Genomic DNA, 12,461 nt, shown 5'->3' with positions numbered 1-12,461 from the left:
GAGCCTAAAACAGCCAACTAATAACCCTAATGTGACACCTATTCTCACTAAACCCCATTTCCTCTAACATCCCAGCCAGATTTCTACATTCAAATACTCGTTACAGTTTAATAACAAGGATGAGTTACATTGTTCAATGCAGACCCACCTGTGAGCCTAATTTTCCAGTGAAACATGCTGTGTATGGACGATGGGATCACATCAGTATATCACCTCCTCCATTACTGCTACACTGGTTTAAATACCATGGATGTGATCCTTTTTTTTTTTTTTTTTCCGCACTGTTTGGGAAAACTGAAACATCAACAAGGAGGTTTTGTGAAGAAACCCTAGCTGTGAGCGTTTCATTCACGTTTGCTGATGTTGTCGTTAAGGTTAAGCAGCAGATAGATTATTTTTTTGTCCTGTGATTTTCTAAATCAAATTTAATTTGATGTTTCTTTTTGTTGTTGTTGATGTAAGTTATTTTGACTGGGTTTGTCTGTCAATTTAATTTATTTTAGTTTATTTTTATAGGGGTTGATAGCTTTGTGAGTGGGTGGAGTTGTTAATTAATTTAGCCCCTCTGCCCGTCAGGCATCTCTTTATTTTTAACTAGCAGCACTAAACAGATGCTTGGACATTGGGGCTATAAGACTATTGAAAATCCATTTTGTTTGTGGTGCTCTCTTGGTAAAAGTTCAAAATACTTTTCGCTTTTATTGCTCTGCTTTCTGAGCACTAAAAAAACATGCAAACCTGTTTCCTTTCCATTGAGAATAACAACAGAAGTCAGCACGACTCTGTTGGTTGCAGGTTTGTAGCAGCTGATGATGTAATAACTGTTGGATGATGTAATAACTTGCCAATGTGACAAAAATGTCCCTCTACATAGGATGATACTGTAATAAAACCTGTTGATGTAATAAATTATATCATATTCTTACAGTAAACAGCAATTACTTCAAAGGTGGTATAACTGATGACGTCATAATAATATTGACTAAAAATTACTCTAAAAAACTCAAGCAACCACATTCTTCTTACATTGAATCATCAGGAATTTATTCATTATCCAGGAGTTTATTTTATATTTTCAACCCATTTAGGGGGAGAATTTATTACAGTTTGACAAGTTATTACATTTTCCGGCAGTTTCTTCATTATCAGTTGCTTCAGCGTTTCTTGATGCACGTAATTTCATTTTGGTACAACTTTTCCGCCTCAACAACTTTGAACAGTCGACCTCTTGACATTAGTGAGATCTCAAGTGTGTATTTTCTAATAGTGTCTTTTTTGCCAGCTATTTAAACAAAGGAATTCACTACGGGTAAACAACACAGCCAGTATTTGTGGGATATCTGAACCTATACACGGGGATACGCGTGCTGTGAGCTACATTTGTCATACCACCATGATGTAGACCTGCAGTTTAGTTTACGCCGTTTCCGATCTTTTGAAAATAATGTGAAACTGCGTCAAACAATCTGCAATTCTGCAAGACTTCACAAAGCCGTGAGCGGCCTGGATCTTTTCTCTTGCTGTTTCAAGTGTTGTTAAATGTGTTTTTTCCTTTAATGAATGTTCTGGTGGTAAACCAGTTAGTCTCGCTGCTGTCGGATGAAAACCTTTTAACTCCAGAAAGTCAGGAATTAAGAAAAGAAATGTTTTTTAAACTGATAACCAGTTTTGGGTTGTGAATGGAGTTCTGTGGGCCCTAGGGGTCATATGCACATAAATGTCGGTGTCTACCATTTACTATTTAAATTCTTGTAAAAAAAAAAAAAAACAGAAAAAGCTGAAATTGGAGTTAGTGTGATTTCATGCCACAGCAGCGTTGTTCAGAGCCATAGATCCTACAGTTTTATAATGGATTGTATTGTCTATAATTATCTGCTTAAAGAATTTTAAGTGGTTGTTGAGAATCTCAGTCTATGCTACAGTTAATAAGAACTACTTTAATAATAAAAGAACCTTCTCCCTTCTTAATAGTTCTTGCTCAGTCTCACTCATAATAATTCAGCGAGTAAAATTAAGAAGTTACATTAGGCTGAAAGGTTTTTTGGATTTCTACTTTGCTCCAGTCTTTTCACCTGAGCTCTATCATATATTTTGTATAAGTTACCATTGTCTGGTGCCGACCTATAAGGGACACAGACTTGGATCAAATGGTATTTGCAGATACCTCTCATGGTTTGTTTTGTCCAATTTACTGTATGTGCCAGATGGGCGGAGCTTAGCACATGGCTCAATACAGCGAGTGCCTGAAAGTTTAGACCATCACAAGATATTGTAAAGTAAATTTATTATGTTTCTGTGATCGCCAACTTTAAGTAATGTGGTAAATCCCACCCATCTGGTGATTAAATGCAGATTAAAACAAACACCAAGAGTTATTTTCTATTTACTTGACCCAGGTCTAGAAGACCACTTGAGGAAGATTAGCAGTTAGATTAGAAGATTAGACAAGCCAAATGCTGGTAAAATTGGTGAGGTAGTCTTCTCTCCCAGCCACTACAGCAGGTAATAAACCACTGTTCAGGAGTCCTTTTTCCATTACAGAAAGAAATATTTGGCGGTGGACAAAGATGTTAATTCCCTGAACCACAGTATGAACACTGGAGGTCCTATGCAGGTTTTGTTTGTTTGTTTTGGTTTGTTTTTTTATTCTGCACGTCTTGTAATCTGTAGACCTTGCAGAGATCCAGGACGAGTTACAAGGGGATGAGGGATTTGGCAAAATTGGAACATAACCATCTCAGTAATCTGTCTTTGGTTGTGATTCCCTAATGTGCTGTTACTTGAACCAACCACTAGAGGTCAGTGTTACACAGCATGAAGTTGTGATGGGCATGCCTAACTGTGATTTAAGTACTCTGCACCATAGATATTCTGATTCATATGCAGCTTAAGCCTCTATCGCATACTGTGGTTATGTGTGTGGAAATGCGTGTGTGTGAGAGAGAGAGAGAGAGAGAGAGAGAGAGAGACACTAACCAAGGTCTCTCTCTCTCAACCAGCTGGTGACTGAGACAAAATATGTTATTTAACTGTCCAGTCTGAACAAATCTTCACTGGAGGTTATTGGTTGTTTTCAGACAGGTTTCACTTAGGAGTTTCATTGCAAAATCGACCAAGTGACACCTACTCTTAGAAAATGACACCAAACTGAACAGGCCGCCCTGCCTGCCTGCCTGGTGGCTGGGTGTCCTGGTGGTTAGACAGACAGACTGTCCTGTAACTGGGAGGTCACAGGTTCAATCCTACCAGCAGCCACTGCGTCCCTATTGAAGACACCGAAACCCTGCCTGCTCACTCAACTAAAACAAATGATGCTACTGTTTAAAGGATAGAAGGTGACTGCAGAGACGTGAACAGTTCAACCAAAGAATGATTTTACCTTTTCAGTTCATTTCATTTGATTTATCAGAGTAGGCCTTGAGGCTGAAAACTATTCAGTATTTCACAAGGAGGAAAAAAAGAAAAAAATTAGAGAAAAAAGAAAAAACATGACATGACATGAAATTTGTATAGTAGAAATCTGTTTTTCTTCCAATCCCATAAATCATCTTGTGACCCCCACCAAAATTATCTTGTGACCCTCTGGGGTGTCCTGACCCTCAGGTTGAGAACCACTGTCTTTAGTCACTGATAAAAACACTTCTACAGACTGGATCCTCCATTATTTTTTAGAGATACAGAATGGTGAACGTAATGTAATGATATATTTTTATACCCATAAATTGACGTATAGACCGTTGGAAATGGAACTCTTCAACTACTGACTGCATTTTAAAAAGAAAAAACAAAAATCTTTTTGATTTCAAGCTTCTTGCACACAATCCAGTGTTTCAGTGGCTTTTCATCAGTGGAAAGAGCCTGTTCTCTCCTCAACAACCACTGAAGGTTGAGATTGAAGGTTGACATGAAGATATTTTTCTTTTCAGTCTGTATGGGTAGTAAAGTTGCCTTTATTAAAACCTCAAATATCTCTGTACAGTCTTTTAGTTTTACCTGTAAAATTCTTATTAAAAAGTTCTCATTTTGTTAATATTGAGACCTCAGAATAGTCTTTGTTTGCTGTTCTGCTGTTCTGCTGCATGATGAATTGCCTTGAAGTCTGTCTTGGAGAATGGTTCTGTCTCAGTGTCAGAATGTATGAGTTATTATTCTTTGGAAAGGTCCCTCGTTCTCACACTTCTCTCCCTGTTATCCACTCTTTCTTTCTTCCCTCTTTGTTTTTCTGTCTCTCTCTCTGACTGTTTTCCTCCTTCCCTGCACAGCGAGCTGGCCCTGACCCGACCAGCATGCTAATTTGTTTGTTATTTCACTCGGTGTCTCAAACTCTTTCAGGCCCTCCTCCTCACTCCCAGTGTTCGAGCCTCCTGAATGTGTGACCATGCATAACACGCTTGGTGGTAATATTATGAAAGGGTGACTAAAGGGACAGTTACATAATTCCTCAGCAGTTTTAAGGTTATTGTCTGGTGCTATTTTAGAGCTGTTGAATGTATAGTCAAGTCTGGGACCGTTTTTGAGTGTGTGAAGATATTTGTCAGGTAATGAAATCAAACAGAATCAGACAGTTGCACAAAGTAGATTTTGAGTGATTTGGATTTTTGAAGGCCAATACCTTTTGTAGTGAAGGAGCCGATTACTGATATTTTACCAATATTTCAGTATCTTTACATTTAATCATTCTTATGCCCAAAACATTACGAGGATTCAGTGTTTCCCCCAGAACTTGATTCTTGTCTGGGTGGAAAAGACGCTGAAACAGCATTAGACCGTCTTGGGACACTAAAACTCTCCAATTGAAAGCCAGACTAATGAAATTGTATTAAGTTATAGCAGCTCCATAAGTCAGCGTGACCCACTGCACCCGTTCAATGGTAGGGAAACTCTGGGATACATTACTGCCTAAAGAGGAGGAAGCTAATATTATGAAGCCTAGCGCTCTGCTACTAACTGAAATAATACAATCATACCATATTAAGTTATCTAGGTTAGCTAGTTAGCCTAGCTGACCTTCCAAGTTCCAACTAGCCAAGCTAGTTAGCTCTGCTGACCTTCAACATAATGAATGCCATGGACATGAATGAAAAAAATAAGTTTCTTTGGCTCCACCCACTAAGGTTTAAATCAACGAATGAGATTCAGAAATATTTGTAGCCTATAACTAAAACCCCAGTCTGCAGAAATCTGTTCTGCTCCATCTAACACTGTGGTTCAAATCCAGTTGGTTGGTCCATGCTAACTGTTCCTGTGTTCAGATAGTAGGCTAGTGTATTGATGAAGATGTTCACATCTGAAACCTCCTGTCACCCTGCCTTCCTCCTCTCTTCTGTATCCTCCCTCCTCTGTATCCTTCCTCCCTCCTCTGCCTCCTTCCTCCTCTGTATCCTCCCTCCTCTGCCTCCTTCCTCCTCTGTATCCTCCCTCCTCTGCCTCCTTCCTCCTCTGTATCCTCCCTCCTCTGCCTCCTTCCTCCTCTGCTTCCCTCTCAGCTCTGCCTCCTCTCTGAAGGAAAACACTTCACAGGGAAGACGGCTCACTCTCATTAAAACAAAAAGAAATAAAGCAGTTTTTCTTCATCTTATTCCTTTATAATGACCCGCACTCCTCCGGTGCAGCAGGTTCCTCGTAGATCACCATGGTTACCTCATGAGCCCAACAAGCTGTGTGCACAACTCTCTGTCCATGATGATGATACGCTCATCTGAAATAAACTTGTGTTGCATAGCAAGTAGAGGTGCTGTGCATGGTGGTGCAGTGGACACCAACAAGTATTTTGGATGTTACAGAACGGGACACAGAGGGGCAGTGTGGTAGAAAACATGTTATTCTCTTCTTCTGCTCTCTCCATTACAAGGTTTCAACCACAATAAAGTTACTTTGTTGATGGGAGTAGAAACTGCTTGCGCTGTATCACCAGCTGTATAATTCTGACATTTAGAGAGGAGAAAGGGCAGTTTGTGGGGGTGTGTGTAGGTTGAATTTGTACATTGCACACACACACGCACACACACACACACACACACACACACACACACACACACAGAGACCTCTCTATCACACTGACTGGCAGCACCACATAGAAATGATGTCACTGTGGTGTCATGTTTATGGACAGATGACGTATATGAGTCATGTAAGGCCATGGTGTGTGTGTGTGTGTGTGTGTGTGTGTGTGTGTGTGTGCGCGTGTGTGTCCCATAGGTGTGTATGTGAAGCAGAGGATGCATGCATGACTGTATCTGTTTGTGTGTTTTCTCCACACTTTTGTGCATGTGTATGCGCCAGTGCGTGCGTGCGCGTCCGTCCCATAGGTGTAGAAAGGATCAACTATGTGCCAATTTGCACGCGTCATGTCACCAACAACAACCAACCTTAACGACCGGATGGATGGCGCAGCGGTTTAACGGGGCTATCCCGTTACCTCACTCTCTCTCTCTCTCTCTCTCTCACACACACACACACACACACACACACTCACGCGGACACACACGTATACATTATCTATCTCCCCTCTCCAGCCAGCAGACCGGAGCCGGTCTAACCGCCCTGTTTCCCGTAGCCTACTCTCTCGGTAGGCTTTTTACGCAACGGCTGATCCTCTTACACCGATGTAGGCTTCAGTCGACTCATCCCGTCGATTCACAAGCTGCCGCTCCAGGACACACACAGGATTTTTAAACTGTCTTCATTTTGCGTTGTTTTCCTTTCTTTTCTTTTTTCTTTCTACCTCTGCTCACAACAACAAGTTTGATAACAGAAGCGGCGCCGGTTCAGCGGGAGAAACGGGCTAAATGCGCAAACATAAATAAGAAATAACGGGAGCTGGTCGAGGCTGTGTGAGATGCTGCATTGACAGTCACGTCTGTCTGTGACGGGGAAAACACGGGGATTCCTGCAGCAGGCAAGAGGAGGCTGGGCCAAACCTGACGAAAAATCACTATAATATTCCTATAATCTTCCTATAGACTTACAGTGTGTTTATGGCACTCAGTGAGTTTATAGTGACCTTATCGTGCTTTATGGTATTTTCTTCTCCTATAGTATCACTATAATATTCCGATAACATTCCTATACCTTATAGAGACTTGTAGTGTTTCTTGTACTCAAGAGTGAATTTATAGTGATATTATGGTGCTTAATGGTGTTTTTTTTTATCCATACTATCACTATAATATTCCTATAGGGACTTGGAGTGTGTATAGTGGCACTCAACAGTTATAGTGACCTTATGATACTTTATAGTAATTTGGCATCGCTTTAACATTCCTATAATAATCCTATAATATTCCTATAGGGACTTCTAGTTTTGCTGTGATGTTTGTATAGTATCCGTCTGAAATTTCTTATAGGATTACTATAGTTGTTTTCCGTCAGGTTCCACCGGCTGTTCGTCCCTGGAGAGCGCAGCGCGAGCACGGTGAAGATGGAGAATATTGAGCCATGCGTCACTCCAGACCCGACGGGATGCGAGACACGATTTCTCCTTCTCATCCGTTAAACGACTCGTCTCGTTTCGACTTTGGCATCTGGAAGAGTGATCTCCCCCCCCCCCCCCCCCCCCCCCCCGGATCATCCCGAACAGTTGATGTAAACTTTCCCCCCTCCATCCCTCCTCTCTGTGGTCATATCTCCATATTTCCATGAGAAGCGACGCATCGGGGTGTTTATACTTTCTTGGGGATTTTGCTCTTTGTGCACCGGGATCATGTGGACCCCGACAGAGGACGAGAAGATAGGAGTGGGTGAGTTGATGAATGAAATTGTTTGTTTATCCGTTTTCTGCAGCCTGGATAAACCCCGGTTTACCGAGGAGTCTGCCCGCGCCAGTCCGGCTGAGTGCGTGTGTTTATTCTAAGGACGTCAGATCTCCTATATAAACAGGACCAGATATAGCACCAGACATGATGTGACAGTGACTAAGATTGACGGTCTCATGCTGAACTACTTCTCTAGATGATATTTTTATGCTTGCTTCTGCGTCTTAAGGCTCACCAAAACAATCATTTGGTCATACCGATTCATTCTGCTGCGGCGCATTACATGCAGGCAAATCGTGCTGTGGCCAAACTGTGACGAAAAATCTCTATAATATTCTTATAATATTCCTATACGCTCTTATACTGTGTTTGTGGTACCCAGTAGTGAGATTATAATGATTTTATGGTACTTTATGGTATTTTCATCTCCTATGGCATCACTATAATATTCCTGTATTCCTATGGGGGTTATTAGTGTGTTGGTGGAACTCAATAGTGGGTTTATAGTGACATTGTGTAACTTCATTTCACTTATTTTTCTTTATAGGAATTATAGTTTTGCTGTGATATTTCTATAGTTTCCTTTAAAAAATCTATTATAGGATAGTTATTTTGCGTAATATCAACTGGAGAACAGGTGCAGAATGGGGGAATAGGCCCCATGACTGTGCTGCTGTTTATAGAGATGAGATAGAGAAGGGCTTTGCAGTGCTGTTGAGTGTGACTGATGAGTTGCTTCACTTTGGCCTGCAGATATGACTACAGAAACTATATCCTGCTGCAAAGAAGACAGAATTAATGAGTACAATGGGAGTGAACAGTTATATGGAACATATTAGGTCTGCTTTAATGAACAGTGCTGGTAAGAGAGAGACTACAGTCTGCCAGCAGTGATTTATCAGCCAATATTATACTGCAGTATAATGAGAGTGAATGTTTTCAGATGAGAGTTGGTGGTTTAGGGGCCATTAGTCAATGATCCATAGTTCAATTAGTCTCTCTCTCTCTCTCTCTCTCTCTCTCTCTCTCTCTCTCTCTCTCTCACTCTCTCACACTCTCTCACACTCTCTCACACTCTCTCACACACACACACACTCTCTCACACACACACACACACACACACACACACACACACACACACACTCACTCTCTCTCTCTCTCCCCTTGCTCTCTGTTTTACTGTCCGACTCTCTCTGTCATTCACTTTCTCTCCCCCACAATTTCTATCTCTCTCTCTTACACACACACACACACACACACACACACACACACACACACACACACACACACACACACAGTCCTTGGCACACACTCATGCTGATGGCTTGCCTGTTTCCAAACCCGTCTCCATGTGTTCCTCTGTCCTGCTCTGGTCTCTACTGTTGTTGTCTATTGTACCATGGGCTGCCAACTCTATTTTCTACCAGTTTGAATTGCTAATGTCCTGCAATTGTAACTCAACTTTCCCCTGAAATGTGTGCACCTTCTCGTTCTTTCTCCTTGTATGTCACTTTTTTGAAACTCTCCAATGGGGCCTTCGACCTCTGAAACCAACTCTGCACTGGAAGGATCACATGAACCTTCAAAAGGAATCAATTCACATAAAAATACAACAAAATTAGCATAAGGATTTCATGCAGCAGCAGTTATGCTCGGCCTTAAAGGCGCCGGATCTCCCAGCATGCTCGGCGGTGTTGACTGACAGCTGCCCGAGCCGCTCCAAGTGACCGATCAGGCGAAACTCTACACCAATGACAGCGGTGGGAGGGAGCCGGGACCCTGCTGACAGCAAGTCAATGTGGGGAGTCATGACTCTGGCATTCTGTTAATTGGAAAGAGACATTCACTGAATTTGAATGAGAGCTTGTTGTGTTTTTTCTCCTGCTGTTTGATACCTTCAGTAGACTCCAGCTGTGGCTGCATGCTTCTTGATTTATTACACCAGGAGACATTTAGCATCAGAATCAGAATTACTGCACTGAAGCTTACAGAGTTTCACAGACAGGATCCAAGGCCAACAGCACCTGATACTGCCAGTGCAACACTATCTGCAGAGGACTAGAGATATTACCCGACATACTACATTAAACAAATACAGTTAAAATGTTCAAAGCATGAGGTATTTCCCTGTCTCACACTGCAGGATGGCGATTGGTTGTACCATAAAGGAAAAATCCACCCTAAGACACATTAACACAGTTTAAAAAAGCAGCTATTGGCAATGCACCTTGCATTTCTGGGTTGTTGTTTGGTGTTGTATTTTTCTATATACCTGGATATCTGGCCAAACCTAGACCACAGTAACATCACATTGAGATATTTACAGCAGAGCTACAATGGAGTTTGATAGCAGAAAATCTTTCAATCACCATTTTGCAACAACGTTCAACAGTCATACAGGGAGAAATCCAATTTCTCCACTGACAGCAGCCTCAACAGACAAGAATGCAATGCAGCTGCAAGAAATGTCTTGTTGGTTTTTAAGGTGCGGCAGCGATCATGGACACTCCCATACTCCCACCCTTAATTAAAAGCAACACGGCCACACCTGTTCTCTGAACTTTTAACTTGTTATTGGATTACCGAAAGGCCTTCTGGGAAATGTAGGAAATCACTAAGTGAAGTAGAAGTAGACGAGGCAGGTCGAGGGAAAGCGGGTTCACCAAAAAAACAGTAAATTACAACACTTCAGCACAAAATAACTCCTGGAACGCAGTGAACATCACAGATTGATGACATTATACCCAACCGTCCGCCCCACTGCGCTGTGCATCTAAATTGGCTCTGTTTGAATAAAATGCTGCGTATGCTTTGTCTTCACAATGACAGTACATTATCCTCGGCATAATCAGAGTGAAGTAAAGACTGATCAGGCACGCACCAAAGAAGAAAAAAGGAGGAAATCCTTTATCTCCGTCTATGTCTGAAAATCCTCAAAAATCACTGGAGTGCCACCTTTTCCTTCAGTGTTTTCATGTAAGTGTGTTTTTTTTGTCTTTTGCAAACCCAACCATTTGTGTTTTCGCTGGATGCGGCTTTGCATACCAAGGCGGGGAGAGTGGTAACTCATAGAAGCGCTCCAATGGAGTCGGGCTGACTAGTGCCTGGCTGCAGAAAACAGCTATTCAGTCAGCAGGGCCGGATGAATGGGGCTTTGTGGCTCCCATAGAGGTTCCTGAATGCAGCTTCAGCTCCCCCAGGGCTGCACAGCACAGCACAGCACTCCGTTCTCACACTCACGGATAACACACAACACAGAACACACACACATACATGTGCAGAGGAAGACAGACGGGCGTTGAGAAAGACAGATAGGCAAACATGCATGCACACATCCCAGAACACACTCATGTACAGAGAAAGACAGACAGGCACACACACACATCAACTGTGTCCGAAATGTGACATTTTTGATTCACCTGCCAAGAGCTGGAAAATGGAAAAACTCAGATGCTGATGATGGCTGATGGCTGCCATGAGTTTATCTGTTGCTACTGTCGTGTTTTAAGAATAAATGACGATATATTAGTCTATACCCTTGGAGTACTGGTCACTTCTTCTTAAATAAACTAAAAAAAAATGTATCTGCAAAGAAAGATTTTTACCGGCCAAAATGGTTAATAGACGTTTTTCACAGAACTACGTCACCCTGTCCGTTTTGAGTGCTATTGAGTGCTATTTCATGTGTTCATGTCAGATACTGTGTGCTAATTCAAAAGTTGTTCACTCAATCATACAGTGGAATAAGTGGAATAAGTTTGTAATTCATCATGGAGTGCAACTGAATTCAAAATCATAAGAGAGCATGTTGAAGTGTATGACGGGTGACACTCACTGATCTTTCCCCCAAAGACACATTTTGATTTCAGACCCTGCGCATAAACATTCAAACTCCAGAAAACACACACCAATAAGTGGACGGACAACACATACACATGTACAGTGAAAGGCAGACACGCTCACACACACCTCAGAATACACACACAGGCATACCGAAGCACAGATAAGCGCACTAACACACATCAGTGTTTCTCCCAGAATTATATTGTTGTCAGGGTGGAAAATCCTCTGAAACAGCATTGAGACCATTATGGGACACTAAAACTCTCCATTGAAACCCAGACTGATGAAAAATTCTTTTAGGGTTACCTGCTGACCCACTGCACCTCGTCAACAGCAGGGGAAACTCTGATACACACACACTCACATTCACAAAACACACACAAATACGCGCACCAGTGGACACAGGGAGGGAGGAACACAGACGTGCGTAACAGAAGCGCACGCACACACACATTCACAGTCACACATATACACACACACACACACACACACACACACACACACTCACACACCACACCACAACGCATTTCATAACTGGGTCGCAGTGAAAGTGACAGATGTGAAAAGGTTGTCCCTCTTGTGTCAAGCGCTGTAACCGTGGAACCTTTTGTTGTTGTTTTTTTTCCTTTGACCTATTTACCCTGAACTGGCTCGTCGTTTTGCTGTAAAACAAAAACACTCCAGAGCCTTTTCTGCCATCGTCTCTGAGCCTAGTCTCTCCTCCTGTATCCCTCCAAGAGATACAGGAGGAGAGACTGTATCCCTCCCAGAGATACAGTAGGAGAGACTGTATCTCTCCCAGAGATACAGGAGGAGAGACTGTATCCCTCCAAGAGATACAGGAGGAGAGACTGTATCCCTCCA

General features: G+C 42.1%; 1 protein-coding gene across 1 annotated transcript in view; it reads right to left on the bottom strand.

Annotated features, from left to right (window-relative positions):
* dynlrb1 (dynein, light chain, roadblock-type 1) overlaps positions 1 to 12,461 on the bottom strand; it is a 242,234-nt gene that overhangs the window by 213,999 nt on the left and 15,774 nt on the right. The window lies entirely within an intron of this gene.

This window comes from Centroberyx gerrardi, chromosome 5 (assembly GCF_048128805.1).
Source record: "Centroberyx gerrardi isolate f3 chromosome 5, fCenGer3.hap1.cur.20231027, whole genome shotgun sequence".
Lineage (NCBI taxonomy): Eukaryota > Metazoa > Chordata > Actinopteri > Beryciformes > Berycidae > Centroberyx > Centroberyx gerrardi.
This window is presented reverse-complemented; position numbering and strand designations above follow the sequence as displayed.